Source organism: Gymnoscopelus braueri (genome assembly GCF_963280865.1).
Source record: "Gymnoscopelus braueri genome assembly, chromosome: 24".
NCBI lineage: Eukaryota > Metazoa > Chordata > Actinopteri > Myctophiformes > Myctophidae > Gymnoscopelus > Gymnoscopelus braueri.
Window position 1 is genome coordinate 15,628,811 of NC_137626.1, and position 21,106 is coordinate 15,649,916.

General features: G+C 41.4%; 1 pseudogene across 1 annotated transcript; it reads left to right on the forward strand.

The window, feature by feature from the left end:
• Positions 1-6,283: 6,283 nt before the first annotated feature.
• Positions 6,284-16,943, forward strand: LOC308080490 (cdc42 effector protein 4-like; annotated as a pseudogene). Its single transcript has 5 exons — positions 6,284-6,682; positions 7,399-7,742; positions 7,980-8,352; positions 10,619-10,807; positions 16,863-16,943. The product of its transcript is annotated as a cdc42 effector protein 4-like (transcript).
• The last annotated feature ends 4,163 nt before the right edge of the window (positions 16,944-21,106 follow it).

Consider the following 21,106-nt stretch of genomic DNA (forward strand, 5'->3'; position numbering starts at 1 on the left):
CTATGGTGTTTTTGAGATAAAAATGGAAATTAAATATATATTAACCGTATTGCCTCAAATACACCACTGGCCTGGGTGTGGTGGCTCTGGAAACCTTGTTCTTCTTTCAACACTTTGAACATGATTGTGTTCTTGTCCAGACTGTTTAGTTAACTCTACAGTTTAAACTGAACCCAAAGAACAGAAGTGGACCACATCTCCTCCCACAGTTTATTTTTCCCAATTTAGGGCCATATGTCAAAATGACCGGCTTCACCGGGAATCGTGTGCTTGTATTTTGCTAAGAGATTGGTTTCATAGTTTAATTGATATTGATTTATTAGTGCATTAAATTTCCCCATCCACTTTAATGGGAAAATGAAAAAACTCCCATTCAAGTATTTATTTCTCAGAAACCGTAAGGGCTAGAGTTTCAAGACTTGGAGGGGTGGGAGGGGTGGTTCATGATTTAGTCCAAAATTATTAAAAAAATAATTACACCAGTCGGCCTCATGGTGGCGCTATAACAGCCCACTTTACGTTTTGGCCTATAACTCTTGAACCGTAGGTCGTAAAATAAAAATATATTTTTTTCCCTAGATTCCTTGGGCCATGACGCATTTGTGTCAGGATAGATTTTCCGCCATTTTGAATTTTCTTCAAAACACACTTTTAGCTCCTCCTCCCACATATTCTGTCCAAATTTCCTACGTCAAAAATCGGTACACATGATCTCTGGGCCCATGCGATAAACTTATCCAAACGGCATTTTGATAGTCCTTACCGTTCGTCCGTAAATGGCTTCCAAAGTTAGTGGGAGGGGCCCGTTTTACCAAAAATGCCAGAAATCACAAAGTATTTTTTTCTCGGAAACCGTAAGGGCTAGAGTTAAAAAACTTGGAGGGAAGGTTCATAGTTTATTGCCAAATTATTGAAAAAAATAATTACACCAGTCGGCCACATGGTGGCGCTATAACAGCCCACTTTACCTTTTGGCCTAGAACTTTTGAACCGTAGGTCGTAGAATCAAAAAATCTTTACTCCTGGATTCCTTGGGTCATGACGCAACTCCCCATATAGGCCACGCCCATTTGCGTCTGGATATATTTTCCGCCATTTTGAACAGCGTTTCGATCTTTACCGTTCGTCCGTAATTGGCTTCCAAAGTTAGTGGTAGGGGCCCGTTTTACCAAAAATGCCAGAAATCACGAACAAAACGTCCAATTGATCCCAAATTTTAATCACATGTCGAGGGTGGTTTACTCAACGAATCCCCAAGAGCATTCCACTTTGATCCATAGGGGGCGCCACAAATGCACAAAACGTAACCGTTCGATGCAAAAACATGATTTTTAGGGGGATCAATCCTCTCAAAATAAAACGCGAGTGATCTCAGGAGTGACTTGACAATAATATTGGCCCGTTACATTTGTGGGAGGGGCCTATTTCTTTAGTGGGAGGGGCCTATTTCCTAAAATCAAAACGGCACGTATCACGAAGGCAGGATCCGATCGGCACCCGATTCGAATGGCACGTCGCGCGGCCTCCGACGGTTTTCCTCCAGGCGTATTCCTCGAGTCCCGGCGGCCGCGAACCGCAACCGGTGTCGGCGCAACCACACTTTGCAATTTCCCAGAATTGCGACGTGTCTAGTTAGTAGGTATAGCCGAGGGATCCAGTTACCGTGAATAACATAAAGTGAAGGTAGTGTGGAGGGTCAAGTCCTCCTCCTGCTTGTTAAAAACGTGGACATATTGTATCTCCCACTGGACATACACAATATGTATCAATATGTACAGATACAATGGCTCTGGGTTCCAAATATGAAATTGTATTACCGGGCAGCACAATTAATGTCATTAAGACAATGCCCAGACAGCACCCAGCGTCGCCGCTATGTCAACTTAGGAGCGTTATATATCACCAATACGTCACATTTCGTATCTGTGTGTAACGCCCGGGAATCGAACCCGGGTCTCCCACGCGAAAAGTCAACATCTTAACCGCTAAGCCAAAGGTAAATTCCTATGAGATTTTACAATATATCACCATCAGGCTGAGGTAGTGAACCACTCTGTTACATGTGCATAGCGTGGGTGTTGCTTGGGGATCGGCAGAGCAACCTATTTTCCCTGCGTTGGCTATAGTATGTAGGTGCTATGTCGCTGCTACATCGGTGCTATGTCGCATTCAACAGGATGGATTTGGAGTGCCTTTAAAGGAGGAGTTCACCCCAAAAATTAATTATTTTCTATCAATTGCACACCCTATGAAGCCTTGAATCCATGGATTCTATTTTGTTTTTGTCGCATTCCTAAGCTAATAATTTGATTCCCGTCTCCTACCGGCTAATGTATCCGGTAGGAGACACAAAGTAGATTATTTGTGTCTCCTACCGGAAATACACACAGTCATCAAATTATTGTCTTAGGAATGCCACAAAAACTAAAATAAATCCATGAAATCAAGGCTTCATGGGGTGTGTAATTGATAGAAAATAAGTCATTTTTTGGGTGAACTCCTAGGTAGATAGCAGCCTGCCACACGGCTGCCACGCCACAAGGGAGAGCTGTGAACCACCAGCACGAGGGAGGTCTGAGCGTTGCTCAGTTTTGCCAGGTTTGCTTAATTATAAGAGACTAGTTTTTTCTGTAAAGTTGCTTGTAAATATCGGTGGTTGCAGTTTTTTGGGGCTTGTTTCTAAAGTGTTTGCTTATTTGGTCTTGTTTGCTCATTTTGTTTAAACCAGTGGTTCTCAAACATTGCATGGAAAGGACCCCCAGATTACTATGTATTTGTCCGTGGGCCCCCATCAGAAAATATATTATATATTATATTATACTAGTCCATACCCGGGGTTATGTGCAGTCAAAGTGCAGTGCAGAGTACAGTGTGTCAGAGATGGAAAGTCATTTTGTATGTGGTAGCACTGGTGCTCCTTTGAAGAAAATGTAGGAGCAGAGCAGTAGAAGAAATGTAGGAGAACACACCAAAATGTAAGGAGCAGCAAATGTAATGAATGTTTTGTATTCATAAAAACAATGTAACATGAACAATTGGTGAAAGTAGCCTTGGTAGACCTGGTTGCTTGTTTGTCTGCATGGCGAAACCTGGCAACCCAGTTGTTGGAAGACGTGACGGTGAACGTGAACGTGAATGAGGATGTTTTCTTTTTGGTGTTAGTTGCGTGCTAGTGGATTAGAGGATTATAGGAGGATAGGAGGATATTCAAGATCTTTTCCCCCTTAAAAAAAAAGCAGATCTGCAAGCTCACAACAACATGCTGTGAGCTTGTAGATCTGCTATTTTCAAATAGCCGTAGTAGCCTAGTCGCTTCTTTTGGGCTTGTTTTCATAGACCTGGTTGAAAAACATGTATATACTTTGGTAGCAAAATCATCCAAATCGACCCATTGGTTGCTGGGTCATGTCATTCACTATATACCACCATTTTTTCATCAGATATCAGATGAGGGACTTTAAGTAATTGGCTACTATTTTGACATTGCTGTCATAGAATTTCATAAACTACAGACATGTTGCAATACAAAAATGACATGCAACCTTTGCCCCCTCTAATGGTACGGATATCCAAACATTAGGGGTCTGGCCCATGGTTACAGAGAAGACCATGGATGTGCAGCCAGCGGCAGGCGACCACGGCATGAGGGGATCCAGGTGCCGTACGTATGGTACATTCAAAATGACTGTAACTCTTGCACTCGATAACATTTGTTGTAATGTAAACTTATTCAATTGTGAAAAAAATAATAATCATTTTGCATTATTAATGTATTGCCAAATGTTCCATTTTCTTTTCCCATCTTCTTTTTAAGCAGCTCTGCCTACACCAGACACTTTTGAGACTTATCAGTGATCACCCAACACCTAAATGTGAGTTTAGAATTGTTATCCTTTTTTATTCAACAGTGTCCTCATTGTAGCTAATTATGAAGACTATCTATTCCACTGTGCATTTGGAATAATTATCCTCCCCTCCCCAGGTGACATGTCGGCCACGCCGAATATGCTGGTGACCCCTCTCCACACCTCAACACCAGGTATACTTAAAGAAAGGCTATGTTGATTAATGTATGGTCTCTAATCCCCATTTATTATTTTTAAGCCCATTTTAAAACCTTGACCATGCACCTCATGGTACTCTTGCACCTCAAAGGCCTTAAAAGCAAAACTTCCGACTTCTCAAAACAAACTGCTCAGGTTACTACTAAACCTCACACATAGAACTCACCTAACCCCTGCTACATTATGCTAGGGTGGGATGGTTCAGGGTAGAGGACAGAGAACAGCAACTTGCAATGGGCCTGGTCTTCAAGATACTCAAGGGATCAGTGCCCACGTACCTGTCAATCTACTTCAATAACGTGAGAGACACACGCAGGCGCAACACCAGAGGGAGCTCCACTGAACTGAACTCGTTCAACCCAGATTCGGCACAAACATGGGGTTGAATTATGGCACCAAAATGTGGAATGCCCTACCAACAGCCATCAAAAAATGTGACTCCTTACCCTCCTTCAAAACCTCCATAAAAGGGCACCTGTCTGCAATTTGCAACTGGTCCAATCTTCTAAGCTGAATTGACACCAGAAATGTATTTAATCAATCAATAAAAATAGCTAGATATGGTAATGTAAATCTTTACAGCAGCTATAGGTGTAAATGTCAAACCAAACCCACGCAAGATTTAATGTCTTCATTGTGTTTTCTGCTGTAGATCTTGAAAGGACTCCTTTGTTCATTAGTTTGCTCACATGCATTATCAGGCCAAAAACTAAATATGCTCTAGGTCCTCCTTGAAGAAAACAGCACAGAGCTAACAATCTGTAGAGCTGGAGTTGTGTGTTAAACTGTATTTTGTATTCGTATTCCTTTATATTACAGCAAAGAGTGAGGACTGCACAAGGTACATTTTAGCGGATTTGGTATTGCAGTGACGGCATCGAAGAGATGCAAGGCTTTAACACCATATTGATGTATATAACACCATATTGGGAGGCTTCCAGGACAAGGTAGTGCTATTAACCCATTGAATCCGGCAGCGCATGTCTGTCATTTTTTGATTTCTTTGGCGATTCAAAAACAGCAGATCTACAAGCTCATAGCGCGGCACAGAGTGCCGCGCTATGAGCTTGTAGATCTGCTATTTTTAGAAAAGTTTTGAACATTTGTGCAAATATTTGAATATATGTATTTTTAAAGGGAACATTTTTGACTCAAATCTTTGCTTCTGGGGGTCCCTATTACAAAATATTTTGAGATGGGGGCGCCAAATACATATACTTTTGGGGGTCCTTGACATGAAAAGGTTTGAGAACCACTGATATAGAAACATGTTTTTCAAAAAACTGTAGGATTTAGAAGTCATTTGTAGAATCCCCAGAAGCAAAGATTTGAATTACAATCGCTTTAAAAAAAATAGAAAAAATGTGCAATTTTTCTAAAATAGCAGATCTACGAGCTTGTAGATCTGCTATTTTTGAATAGCCCAAAGAAATCTAAAAATTACACACAGATTCTTTCCCGGTCTAAATGGGTTAATGCTCTTCTCCTGAAACGGGAGAATGGCGAAAGCCTGAAACGTCACAGCAGCACTCGGGTGCAGTGAAGCACTTTGCAACGGGAGCCCACAGTGTGCAAGCCTTTTCCATTCAGCCATCCAATCTGTCAGTGCAAGCGTTATCTGTTGATTGCTTCTTCACGGTGTACACACGTGACACTGATTGTAACACACAAAACATTATGTTAACTATCCCTTTAAGTTTCAAAGTGAGAGTACCACTTCCATCACTGCAAATGAAGTCACAGCTCACTGGAGCAGCAGTTTCACATAGTTTGGTCTTCTTCCAATAGGAATGGGGTTTAGCCTGTCTAATGTTATTAAGTTGCTGTTTTCACGTGGCCGTGCCAAGTCATAATGTTGGCCTCGGCTTTTATGATAAGTGATGTTTTGTTTTTAATTCTGGCCATTCCTTCTCCGTCCTTTCTTCTCCTTCATCTTCTTCATCACTTAGAGGTTTGTTTCAAATGTAAAGTGCACTATAAATAAAACTTCTTCTTCTTCCCGTAGGTTGTGTGAGCCGAGGCAACCGTGTTCAACGTGTCACCGTTCTTGGAACACACACCACCAGACACCTGGAGTTTTACTTGTTTTGACAGCGTCCCACACGAAGAAAAACACTCATAAGAACTCTCGCAAGGGCAAACTCCTCGAAACACAATTTTTTTCAGTCTGGATCATTTTTCAAACGGAGAGAGACCTTGCCATCATCATCATCCTCATCATGCCTATCCTCAAGCAGCTGGTGTCCCACTCCAACGCGTCCAAGAGGCGGTCTCGGGCCGACCTGACGGCCGAGATGATCAGCGCCCGCTGGGCGACTTCCGCCACACCATGCACGTGGGCCGCGGTGGCGACGCCTTCGGGGACAGACACCACGTTCCTCAGCACCCGGTTGGGCGAGCCCCCCGGGAGACGACGGCGGAGGAGGAGGAGGAGGAGGAGCTGGGGTGCCCAAACTGGGCCTTCTCTCCCGCACGTTCAGGAGCAGCAAGCGCTCGCAGTCGGTCAACCGCAGGGACAAGTACGACTCCAACCTCATACTGCCCTCTACTGGTGGCGGCTCGGCCAGCTACGTGAAAAACGCCATATCGCTGCCTTACCTCAACGAGGAAGATACTGGGTAATTTGTCTTGTACTTGTCTGGCCTTGTCAGTACCTGTCTTGTACTTGTCTGGCCTTGTCAGTACCTGTCTTGTACTTGTCTGTGCTTTTTGTTCGTGTAGATGTCTATATTATATTGTTGAATATTTTGCTTTTTATATATTGTATGTATTTAATGCATGTACGCACGCATATATTTATTTAATGCATAACGCATGTTTATTATCTAACATATCTCATTTATTACAGTTTTCCCTGTAATATGGCCTCTTATGTGCATTGGTGATCTCAAGGATGCTGGGCAATGACCCTGACCACAATTGTTACATAATGTTTTGCATAACCGTTCATAACCATCATAATCATTTTGAAAAATCTTTATACATTTTCAAGCATTTCCCACCCAAGAAATTGTGGAAATAGCCAATCTACAAGCTCACAAGGCGTCGCGACACGTTGTTAGCTTGTAGGCTATTTCCACAATGTTTGGTATAACATATAAAGTTATTAAAGATGACGGTCATTCTTTGTATATTTAAGTCATTTGTCATATCTGTCCTGTGCAACTTTTGTTTACAAAGGCAAACCAAAATATTTTATGTTCCAATTTTCAATGGGAAAAAAACACAATTAACCACTCAAACCCCAGCATCCATATTCTGCATGCATCCGTTGTCCCGTCTAAATACAAAAAGTAAAGTAAAGTATGTAAAACAGATTTTCTGATCGTGACAGACGTGGCGTCCGGCTAGAGAAGAGCGTCTCCTCCAGCCCCATGAGGAAGCTGTCGGAGGCGGACGGAGGAGGAGGAGGAGGAGGAGGAGGAGGAGGCATCAGGCCGGCCAACGGAGGAGAAGCCGTGGCCGCCATGGCCACGCTGGACGCCGAGTTTCAACGAGCACGACTTCGGCGAGCTGACGGACCTGCCGCCGTCCATGATGCCCCGGGGAGGAGGGATGAAGCGCGCCGAGTCCATCACGTCGTTCCACGTCGACCTGGGGGCCCTCCATGCTGGGGGACATCCTCAGCGTGATGGAGAAGAAAGGCTGGGGAGGAGGACGACCTGGGATACGAGGAAGGCAAGAAGCACTAGGCCTGTCACAATTATTACATAATCTAATCGCAATTATTTGAGATAATCGCAATTCTTTTTGCATAATCGCCATGATCGTTTCCAAGTTGAAAAATGTTAACCCATTTTCAAATATAAGAAAAGCAGAAATAGACACTGTCCATATGTTTTTGCCTGAACTGTAGTTTGATTAAATTCCAGATGATCTAATTATTTGTTTCAAACTGTCGCTTCCCCCTTAAAGGCAGGGGCAGTGAGGGTCGCGGATCGCCCTCCCTCAGCCCCCCCCCGCGGAGGACGAGGACCCCTACACCCCGGAGCTGCGTTTCCGGGGAGCAGCACCACCAACCAGAACCAGAACCAGAGCCAGTACCTGGACAGCTGCTCTGTGTCCAGCTCCGGCTCGGCCACCCTGGACGAGCAGAAGGCCCATCACCACAACAACAACAACCACCACCACACAGGGGGTGAGGAGGGGGGGGGGGGGGGGAGGGGACACGGACAGCGCAAAGTACAGCTCGCCACGGGGCGAGGACGACCGGGATTTCTCCTTCATGGACGAGGACGACGACGAGATTCGGGTTTTCAAGAAAAACCTTAAAAAACCCTATAGAAATGTCTTCTAAACCCCAACAGTTTTCTGAAAAAAAACGTATGTTTCTATATCAGTGGTGCTCAAACTTTTTCATGTCAAGGACCCCCAAAATGATATGTATTTGGCCGCCGACCCCATCTCAAAATATTTTGTTCCAGGGACCCCCAGAAGCAAAGAATAGAGTTAAAAATGTTTGCTTTAAACAATATACATTCAAAGATTTGCACACATTTTCACGATTTTTTTTTTTTTTGCAGATATAGCGCTATGAGCTTGTAGATCTGCTATTTTTTAATAGCCAAAGTGGACAAAAACTAGACGGATACAAAGAGGATAACCCAAGCTTTCCGCAATATTGGTTTAACGTTTTTTTAATACAATCAGACTTTTCGGTTTCAGTGAATGGGCAGTCAAGGGCAGTGGTGGAAAAAGTACTCAAATTCTTTACTTAAAGGAGAATTTTGGACTAAAGTGTTCTTACCTTTTCTATGACGTTATGATATCTTAGGATGATTGGTACAGTAGAAAAATTTCATAACTCCACCCCTGAGCCGCCACAGCTTAAAAGGTGCGCGGATAGGCCTTAGGTTAGATCACATATTTTAATAGCTTTTTTCTTTTTCTTTTTTTTTGTGAGATCTGACGTTCATAGTGACAGAACACTGTCCCAATCTCGAGACTTCTGTTTTTTTTTTTTTTGGTTGCATAGTGTTCTGTCACTATGAACGTCGGATCTCACAAAAAAAAAAATCTATTAAAATATGTGATCTAACTACTAAATCAAGCAACTTAAAAACGGTCTGGGGGGCTCACAAAAGCCTGAGAAAGATAAAATGACCAAACGTTTTTTTGAAAGTGAAATATCCTTTAAGTACCAATACTGCAATATAGAAATACTTTGTTACAAGTAAAAGTCCAGAATTCCAAATTTACCTGAGTAAAAGTACAATTGTGTATGTATTGCCATCAAAATGTACTATCCATTATTTTAGCGATTATTCTACGATTTCCTTTCCGATTAATCTATAATGCATTATCGCTCTTCACTTTCAACCGGGCGTCCCTGTTTTGGGCATGTCTTTTGTCAAAACTTTCGAAAGTAGCAGATCTACAAGCTTACAACGCGTCACTTCGTGACGCGCTGTGTATAAAATTATTAAATATGTCAATAATTTCTTTGTATATTTCAGTTATCTGCCCTGTGCAAATTTTGTATTAGGATGCCTAAAAGGCTTCATAATATGTTCCAATGTTCAATGGCCAAACACACAATTAAATCGTTAATCGCAATTATTTGAGTGACAATTAATCGTCAATTTAAATTTGTAATCTTGACAGCCCTAACAACGGTTTCTATTTTCACTATATTGAACGTTTTTTAAACTTTCTTGGAACATTTTCGCCTGTAATGACGTGCCAAAAACAGGCATAGATTTTTATCCTTATATTAGAATTGGCATCCGGCTTGTAAATTGAGGCTATATAGGAAGTGTGACAGTTCATATGAATGGCGTGTAGTCTCGCTGTTTCACCCCTGCTGGTTGCAGTAGCAATTAGGCTCTATTCTTCAAGCGGATGGGTTTTTGGCCGAACTTTACACTTGATTTTATTACCTTAATAAACTTTGTCATAAATACTATATGCTTCTAGTCGCTAGTTTAAAGTCTTCTTTCAATCATCATGATATGCGTTTTGGGAAATTATGGTCCCATTTATTTTAAAATGAATGATAAAGTAGGGCATGTTTCTAGGGTTTCAGCAAGCCCCCAGAACCCAGTGGTTTCATTGAAGCCAAATGGACATGCTGGCCATTTGAGGTATTGCAGGTGTGGCCAATGTATATGTACGAGCCCATGGTGCTCCAGACAGTGTCGTCACTGAGGACCCAAATAGGCCGCGCTCATCACATTTTCCAATACGTTTCCAACCCGGAAGAAGGGTTCAATTAGGCCCATGCGCTGGGTGAGCAACTCAATGCAAGTGGATGGGAGGCGATATCCGGTGCCCTCTCTATTATTTTTAACTCTATGGGTTTCAGACCTAGAAACATAAGACCCGCCCTCGCTGCGGTTTCAGCCAATGGCATTAATTTCCGTTTGCATTTCGGACCGGATATCAACCGGATATTGAAAGATGGTGGATTTGAAATTGCTGCAAAAATAGGCTTCATTTACGGTCTGTAGAAACCAATGGCGTGACACTGTCCATATGTTTTTGCCTGAACTGTAGTTTGATTAAATTCCAGATGATCTAATTATTTGTTTCAAACTGTCGCTTCCCCCTTAAAGGCAGGGGCAGTGAGGGTCGCGGATCGCCCTCCCTCAGCCCCCCCCCGCGGAGGACGAGGACCCCTACACCCCGGAGCTGCGTTTCCGGGGAGCAGCACCACCAACCAGAACCAGAACCAGAGCCAGAACCAGTACCTGGACAGCTGCTCTGTGTCCAGCTCCGGCTCGGCCACCCTGGACGAGCAGAAGGCCCATCACCACAACAACAACAACCACCACCACACAGGGGGTGAGGAGGGGGGGGGGGGGGGAGGGGACACGGACAGCGCAAAGTACAGCTCGCCACGGGGCGAGGACGACCGGGATTTCTCCTTCATGGACGAGGACGACGACGAGATTCGGGTTTTCAAGAAAAACCTTAAAAAACCCTATAGAAATGTCTTCTAAACCCCAACAGTTTTCTGAAAAAAACGTATGTTTCTATATCAGTGGTGCTCAAACTTTTTCATGTCAAGGACCCCCAAAATGATATGTATTTGGCCGCCGACCCCATCTCAAAATATTTTGTTCCAGGGACCCCCAGAAGCAAAGAATAGAGTTAAAAATGTTTGCTTTAAACAATATACATTCAAAGATTTGCACACATTTTCACGATTTTTTTTTTTTTTGCAGATATAGCGCTATGAGCTTGTAGATCTGCTATTTTTTAATAGCCAAAGTGTAAAATAATGCTTTTTAGCTCAAATCAAAAAGAGACACACACAGATGCGTTCCAGGTCTTAATGGGTTAAGCTGTAGCAAATCATCCAAAAACTGTCCAAAACTGTTAATTTTGAGGATAAAAAAAAAACCAGCAAAAATAGCAGATCTACAAGCTCGCAGCTTGTGGATCTGCTTTTGTGTGACGCTGTAGTTAGTATGATCAAGTAGATTTACGAAAAAACACAGAAAGTTTGAATATGGACTTAAAAGGTAAGATGGTATCTGGTATCTGCCATGCACCCCGACACCCATCTGGCTCCTATGTAGAAAAACAAAAAATACACATCACAGGTCTGTGGTAAAATAATAATAATAAAAAAAAGAATTGTGAAATAAACGCACAGTTCAGCTGTAGAAGGTATGTATTTAGTTTTTTCTACGCGGTGGCTCTTCTACGCGATGGTCTTAACGTCAAAAAGTATGTGCTATTTTCTTTTCCTTTCTCTCTCTCTCTTGTTTTCACTGTATATTAATATATATTTACATCCCTCACGTTTCCTTTCTTTGAAATAACAGCTATATTTTTCAATAAAAAGAAAACTTTACCCCATGGCTGTGCCGTGCCTTTTTTTTTTTATTTGTGTACCACCAATGTTTCGAAATTGCACATAAATGCAGGAGGCCGCAGGACATTGAGTTATTCAAAACGAGCGCTTCCAAACTCTTAACACTTCAAGAATCACCTGCACGGAATTTATTGACAGGAAGTAGGTCATAACATGTCTACGGTGGATTTCTATCAAACAAAAACTAGACGGATACAAAGAGGATAACCCAAGCTTTCCGCAATATTGGTTTAACGTTTTTTTAATACAATCAGACTTTTCGGTTTCAGTGAATGGGCAGTCAAGGGCAGTGGTGGAAAAAGTACTCAAATTCTTTACTTAAAGGAGAATTTTGGACTAAAGTGTTCTTACCTTTTCTATGACGTTATGATATCTTAGGATGATTGGTACAGTAGAAAAATTTCATAACTCCACCCCTGAGCCGCCACAGCTTAAAAGGTGCGCGGATAGGCCTTAGGTTAGATCACATATTTTAATAGCTTTTTTCTTTTTTTTTGTGAGATCTGACGTTCATAGTGACAGAACACTGTCCCAATCTCGAGACTTCTGTTTTTTTTTTTTTTGGTTGCATAGTGTTCTGTCACTATGAACGTCGGATCTCACAAAAAAAAAAATCTATTAAAATATGTGATCTAACTACTAAATCAAGCAACTTAAAAACGGTCTGGGGGGCTCACAAAAGCCTGAGAAAGATAAAATGACCAAACGTTTTTTTGAAAGTGAAATATCCTTTAAGTACCAATACTGCAATATAGAAATACTTTGTTACAAGTAAAAGTCCAGAATTCCAAATTTACCTGAGTAAAAGTACAATTGTGTATGTATTGCCATCAAAATGTACTATCCATTATTTTAGCGATTATTCTACGATTTCCTTTCCGATTAATCTATAATGCATTATCGCTCTTCACTTTCAACCGGGCGTCCCTGTTTTGGGCATGTCTTTTGTCAAAACTTTCGAAAGTAGCAGATCTACGAGCTCACAGTGTGTTGCGTCACTTGCCGAAGCATCGTGTGCTTGTAGATCTGCTATCGTGCTACACCGTCGAACGCATAAAACAGGGACGTATGAAATGGGGCTTAACTGGTTAAATCACAGCAAACTCAAACAAGATGGCGGCATTTGTGTTTAACTTTAAACTCAGTTGATGGACATGCATCCCGACATGTCCACCTCTGCTTACCGTCTCTGTCATATGTCCAAAACTGTTACTTTTCAGGATTCAAATTCAAAAATGGCAAAAGTAGCAGATCCACATGTGTCGCTTCGCGCCACGTTTCGAGCTTATGGAGCTGCTGCTTTTAATGCTTTTGTGTGACGCTGTAGTATGATCAAGTAGGGCGTTCATTAAGAAAGAACACAAAAAGGTCAAATCTGGAGATAAGAGTTTTCTGCCCGACAGCATCGTTATCTATTAGTAGCCTAATGTGACCCAGGGTTTTCCAGTGTGGGCAACATGTGCAGCTTTGTGCCAACATGTGCACACAGTTAAGAGGCTGTGTTAAATATACTGTATGACAGGACACGACAGTGTGCTAAAATAGGGCTTAAGCTTGGGTTGTGTAAAACAGTGGTTCTCAATCTTTTTCATGTCAAGGACCCCCACAATGATATGTATTTGGCTGCGGACCCCCATCTCAGAAATATTTTGTGACAGGGATTAAAAAAGAATAGCAGATCTACAAGCTCATAGCACGGCTCATAAGCACGGCCCTCGGTGCCGCGCAATGAGCTTGTAGATCTGCTATTTTTGAATAGCCTAAGTATAACATATGGTTAAAGTCGTTAAAATGATTGTGACGCTATATCAACTCATTTAGCTGGGGACCCCCTGGTACCCCCCCAAGGACCCCTGGGGGTCCCCGGACCCCACTTTGAGAACCAACGGTGTAAAACACCTTTCCTTTGTTCTGGACATCTGGTGACTAGTCCTTCTAATACGTGACGGGACCGTGTTTTTTCAAAGTTTTTTTCACAATATGGTTCCTTTGTGAATTCTTATTGAGTGGCAGTTTAGCGGTTGTATTGTTATTTTACATTAAATACCATTAAACACCAGTCAGTGTCTGTTGATGAGTATGTAAATAGGATTCACTACAGTAACTCTGCCTGACTCAACACAAAGCACATCATGATTATGGGAGATTTGGTAATATAGTCTGGTGTCTAGTGACCTCTAGTGGTTTTTGTGCATCATTGTATTGAATTGGGTGTATACTTTGTTTTTGTTTTTGCATAAGTTCCTAAGTTGTTTGGATTGGGTGTATACTTTTTTTTTGTTTTTGCATAAGTTCCAAAGTTGTTTGGATTGGGTGTATACTTTTTTTTGTTTTTGCATAAGTTCCTAAGTTGTTTGGAGGCACATCAGTCAGCCCAGACAAATACAGATGGAAGAAAAGGTAAGCTTTAAATCGTCTCTGTCGTGTGGAAACCTCATGCCCAAAAATGATAAATTGCCAGAGCGGGGATATGAACTTGTAACCTCCTGCTTATCAGGCAGTCACTTTAACCATTGAGCTAAGGCCGTGGTTTCCCTCTCTACCAACACAGTGGCTATGAATAATGTTCATGTCAAGGACCCACGAATTGATATGTATAAAGATGTAGTGCCAGGGGCCCCGATAAGAAAGATTTATATTTAAAACTTTTTAGAGAAAAAAATCTTTGTCAGCGGTGAGAATCAAACCTGTAACCTACTGGTTTTGAGTCAGGCTCTTAGCCCTCTAAAAAATATTTGTCAGCGGTGAGAATCAAACCTGTGACCTACAGATTTTGAGTCAGGCTCTTAGCCCCGTGAGCCACTGTGCCTTGCCTTAAATTAAAGGCCAAATGGATAATGACAGAAAAAGCCAGAGGCTTGTTTCCATTGTAGTTCATAAACATCTAGACAAGCAACAGCACTACAAACCATAGACAAAATATTAAGATCTTTTTTTGTTCATCAAAAAGGAATGAAGACCATGTCACAGACAGGTAATCGATAGCTCAGTGTGTAAGACATTGCCTACATAATTCAAAAGCCGTGAGTTCAAACCCTGATCGCTCTTTACCATGAATGTTTCCTTTACAAGGAAAGGTTCAGGATAAGGAGTGATTGAGGTTTGAACTCACACACCCAGAAACCCTTAAAAGCAACACAGAAAGCAGTGAATTTCAGCCGGTACTTATGGCCTAGCAGACTAAATTCAAGCCACAAGGACTGGCATTGCCAGGACTAGTCGAACTAAGTCGCATCAGTGTCGGGTACCGAAGATCATCTCATCCATGCGTGAGCGGGGTGGGCCCGGGGGATTATTCCCCTGTGGTTTTCCAGACAATAAAGCGGAGGGGGTTATAGAAAAAATATACACGGCAGCTGAAATATTACAGAAAGATTGAGAGAGGGAGGAAAGGGGTGGCTAGCGCATGCTTCTTTACGTTCTCAGAAGACCGCATGGCTCATTTGCATACACGTCAAAAATTCAACTGGAAAGTAACTTTTACTCATACCATTTTTAGGTATGTTCAATACTTTATTGGAGAATTTGCAAATTTCAGTAGTCAGAGGCAAATATTACTTTTACTCCACAATAATTTGAAAACTTTTAGTTATTTTGATTATTATTACAGAACATACATTAACATCACAAGCTTGTAGATCTGCTATTTTCAAAGGATTTCTGCATAATGAGTACATTTTGAATAAAACGTATTGGACAATGTTTAGCTGTCCAATACGTTTGTTGTAAAGAAACCATGCAGGAACATGAAGTCAGTCAGTAAAAGCTCTCGTTCTGCAATGACTGTGCTTATTTCAATCAGGTTAATGTTGCATTATCGTCTACAAGCATCGTTGGCAAACTGGTGGCTCGTGGCAAATAGTAATGCTACGATCATCTCACAGAATGAATACAATGAATGATGTGACGGCCGAGAAGTGCTACGCCCCCGAGCCGGAGTCGAACCCATGAACCTCGGCTCACCAGTCCATCCAACAACCCCCTGCGCCAAGTTAGGACACTCAGCAATGGAAGTTACTTTGTAATCTAACCTACCTACAGTACATATGGTAGCCTACTATATATGCTACAAGCAGAGACATATTTAATGAAATGGGGTAGGAGTCTCTCCCGTGTGATTGGCCGAACGTTGATTTGTGCTGCAATGTGTTAGTGTAGAGACGATCTGATCGTTTAAAACTCCACTCACTCTTTACACTGAACAACTTTCCTTTACAGAAGCACTAGTCAAAACCAACACAGAAAGCAGTGAGGATTAGCCGGTACCAATAGCGAAGCGGACTAAGTCAGAGTCATTCAGGCCTACCCGAGTTGCTACAGCCTGCCGCACTAAGGGCCGCGGGTTGGAATCCTGGTTTGCACCTAATAGTCAGAGTCACCAAGCCTAGTACACCCGAGTTGCTACCGCTTGCCGTACTAAGTTCAAATCAGAATAGTCCCATAAAGCCAGGTACTGAAGATTGTCCCGACTCCCGACCATGCGAGAGCGGGTTGGGCGGGGGGGTTTATTCCCCCTGGTTTCCAGACAATAAAGTGGAGGGGTTATAGAAAAAATATAAGTTGGCAGCTGAAATTTTACAGTAAAGATTTGCTGCAGTAAATATCAGTGGTGGAAAAATAACTCAAATGTTTTACTTCTTAAGTAAAAGTGTCAATACTGCAATGATTTCGGGTAGTACAAAAGTAATGTAAAAGTACTAGTGGGCAGAATAACCGTCTAACATGTGTCAAAGGCTTTTGAAAATAGCATATCTACAAGGTGCATTGTGAGCTTATAGATCTGCTATTTTCAAATAGCCAAAGTTTATATAGGGCGAGTTGTGTGTGCGTTGCTACTAACGTGGGGCTGGGCCAGCAGCACACATCATCCACCAGGGGGCAGTACATTGGTACCAGATGGGTTTGGGTCCCAGAACACCGCGTCGTGTCGTGGATTTGGACTCTTTGGTCTGACCTCTATGACCCCTGACCTCCAGGGATCAAGGGTCACAGAGGCACGCAAGCCTCCACGCCACGACAAGGCAGAGTCCATGTGGAGGGAGGGTCTGTCATTTTAGATGTTAACCACATTATCTTATACTTTGGCTATTAAAAAATAGTGCCACGCTATGAGATTTTAGATCTGCTATTTTTCATGTTTTTTTTTTTGCAAATATTTGAATATATATATATTTTTAAGGCGAACATTTATTTGCATCTGGGGGATTGTAGATTTTTGAAAAAACTATGTTGCTATAATCAGTGGTTCTCAAAGTTTTTCATGTCAAGGACCCCCAAAATGATATGTATTTGGTCACGGACCCCCATCATCTCAAAATATGATAGAGATATATGATAACTAATACTATATAATAGAAGATATATGATAATAGAATATATATGATAACTAATACAATATAACAGAAGATATATGATAACTAATATAATAGAAGATGATAACTATTATAATAGAAGATATATGATAACCAATATGACAAGTAAGACGCGCGAACGCGGAAAGCGAACGCAGCTCGAAAATAACAATAAGAAGAATAGAAAGGAATGAGCAATTGTAGAGAAGTGGGTGGTACAGTGAAATGAGTGAGAACAGGGCCACCACAAGAAGGCTCCATACCGCTAGCCCCCCCCCACAAATCTTATTTATTTGACTGTAGGCTATCTGGCTCTGTTTTTCTTAAAAGTGCAAATTAGTCATTTGGAATCCCATGTTACAGCATAGCTAGCTAGCAAGAAGAAATCTAAAACGGTCCTCAAACTAAGGCGTTTTCAACTCTCCATCCGGCCTGAAATATGCACAAATGACATGGAATTCTTAGATATCCCAATAGCTGAAATCGTCTAGATGCTTTTAGATGTGTTATTTTTGACTTTAGCTGCTATATTTCTCTCAGAGGAGTGTAATTAGTCACCCAGGGCAGGCGGATTTCAGCCGCACACAGGCAGTGCACACAATACTGTACACAGACAGACACACACACACACACACACACAACCCGAGCACGGTTTCATAGTAAGCTCCACTTGCGAAGGCGCGCCTCCTTCCACTGCGTTCGCAATTACTAATATAATAGAAGGGTTTGCTAGGTTAACAAAGTGGTGGTTGCTATGGTAAAAGTGAGGCTGGTAGGGTGTACCAGGTGGTTGCTATGGACTCTTATGGTGTTGCTAGGGTCTAATAAGCAGTTCCTAGGCTCCACTGTAGCTAAATGTCATTTCCCCCGGTTTCACCGCCTCAAATGGTAGGCCAAACGTCAGTGGTGGAAAAAGTAACTAAGTCATGCACAAGGCCTAGCAGTTCCACCAAGCAGAGCTTGCTAGGGCTCGTCGTACTAAGGGCCGCGGGTTCGAATCCTGTCCCATGAAGCCAGGTACTGAAGATAGTCGCGGGGGGTTTGGTCCCCCGTGGTTTCCAGACGAAAAAGCGGACGGGTTATACATTTTATTAAAAAAATATAAACGGGCAGCCGAAATATTACAGAAAGATTGACATCACACTAACTGAGGCTTTTGAAAATAGCAGATCTACAAGCTTGTGAGCTTTTAGATCTGTTATTTTCAAATAGCCAAAGTTAGTTAAGTTATAGCCATGCATGAAATAACTAATGAAATGAAGGTCACCCTATTCATTGAAAGGACAATATCAGTCACCAGAACCAGGGACGTGTGTTTTCAATGAGTCTAACACAGAGTTTGAAGTTGAATGGGGGGGGGGGGGGTGTCTGAATGTCAAATATTTAAATATTGAATCAGCAATACAAAAAACTGTCTGGGGTGCACACAAAAGTCTGAGTAGACGTGAAAATGATCCCGGAAGTGTTATAAATGGAAATCCCCCTTTAATGAGTGCAGCGTTTCATGCTGCGGTCCCCAGTATTATTCCCCACCAAACAGCTGAGAGTCACTGGTGAATACAGTATACACAATCTCCTGCCAGGTTCCCCAATGTGATCACTGTCCACTGTGTTCATTAGAGCAGTGGTTCTCAATCTGTGGGCCAGGACCACCACATGATTTTGGTCCCCAGATGACAGTAAAGTGACAATTTAAGACCTAAGAAAATTATGAGAGAAAATAAATGAAATGAAAAAAGACCATTGCTGCATCAAAAGTAACCAACAAACTATTCTACAAAAAACTGGTCAAACATTGGCCAAATTGTCAAATAATATAAGAAGCAAAAATGGTGAAAATAGCTGATCTACAAGCTCACAAAGCGTGAGGCGTTGTGTGTGTACCGTTGCTGTCAGGCAGAAACTACTTATCTCCATGTTCATCAGCTACTTTAGATTTTCTTGAATTTAAATCCTGAAAAGTAAGTTGGTTTTGGACATAATGTTTCCACCTGACAGACGATATGTAAATTGATCCATCCAGCCATCTGCAATATATATTAAATGTAGGGTGCCGTGTAATCACTAGCCTACAAATTAAGTTGTATTCGAGTACAAACAATTGTTTCACCAACACAGCTCTAGCATCTGTCAAGTACTAATGAATTTAGGGAGCCAACAAAATGCCCTCCTTTGTCATAATCAATATCCCAGCATTAAAAAAGCGTGATTTTATTGTACAGCTTCAAACTAGGAACAGAGGAACTTGGATACATCTTGATATGAATGAAATAAAGTTGCGGCGACACCAAAATCACAAAGTAATGACTTTATTTAATTTAGGCATTTTCTTTTTTTCCCCTCTTAAATCCATTTTCAAGTTTTCAGGTCGTACACAAACAGTGCAAACAACAATGGAACAGACGATTCCTATTTAAACACAAACACACAACATGGAACAAATATACTACAGCAGGTAGTACTATGCCGAGACAGAAAGGCATTTTCAAGTATTGTCAACAGGAGAACATTCAGACTGACATTAACCCATTAAGACGGGAAACGCATCTGTTGTCAATTTCAGATTTCTTTGGCTATTCAAAAATAGCATATCTACGAGCTTGTAGATCTGCTATGTTTTTGAAAATGTGTGCAAATCTTTGAATATTATATATTTTCTGAAAAACATGTTTCTATACAAAGAACATCTTTCTTCTTGCATAGGAAGGTACATTTTGGATTACGTATACTGTGTTCATGCCAAGGGTTGTCATGTGGCTCCCACCCCTCCTGCTCCAGCAGACAGGGAAAAAAAAAACATTTATATATATATATATTCAAAGATTTGCACCAAATTTCACGATTTTTCAAAAAACAGCAGATCTACAGGCTCATAGCATGAGCTGGTAGATCTGCTATGAGCTTGTATATCTGCTATTTTTTAATGGCTAAATAAATCTAAAATGACGCAGATGCGTTCCCGGTCTTAATGGGTTAAGACACCCAACATACACATATAAAGCAACAGGCACATTCCATAATTTGGAGGCAACATGAACACTTTTGAACAACATTTCAGCAATGCATAAAGGTACTCCATACAAAACTCTTTCTAAAAAATATAATAGACTCCACTTGTATCTCTGCAACATGTTTTGTACTTTGGAACAATACTGTAGTGGTTCTTTTTCTAAACAAAAACACTACCATTTCATTTGTACACCCATCTACACACCACACACCCAGAGTGAAAATAACAGAACACAATGAGGGCCCTATTTTCGCCAGTGCCTTACCCATTATCTTTAACTTCTTTGCCATTTTTTAAACTATTTTTAAAAACATTTTCAAATAGTTCAAATAGCCAATCTGCAAGCTCACAACGTGTCGATGTAGATCGTCTAGTTGAACTATTTGAAAATGTTTGTGTTGAAGAAGTTTAGGGATAAAATGGGTAAGGCACCGGCAAAAATATCCTTTTCTTCCCCATTCAAAAAAAGAAAATCCAAAATAGCTGATCTACAAGCGCACAGTGCTTTGCGGTGCGACGCGTTGTGAGATTGTAGTTCGGCTTTTTTGTTTTTGTTTAAAAATCTTCAAAAATGTTCAGAATTTTTAAATACATATATATATATTTTTTAAAGATTTTGGAAATACATTTCACCTATGTGCCCGTTTCACCTACATGCCCAAAATAGGGACACCAGGGTGATAAAGTGGATAGCACCCCAAAATGATTTTCTTTTTAAGGCTGGTTATCAGTCAACGCTGTTCATACCTAAAGATTAGAGTAACTTTCTAGCCACTAGCCCTGGTAATAACTACCCACCCTGACAGTTGATTGAATGGAGTTTAATTTATACTGTGTGTGTGTGTGTGTGTGTGTGAGC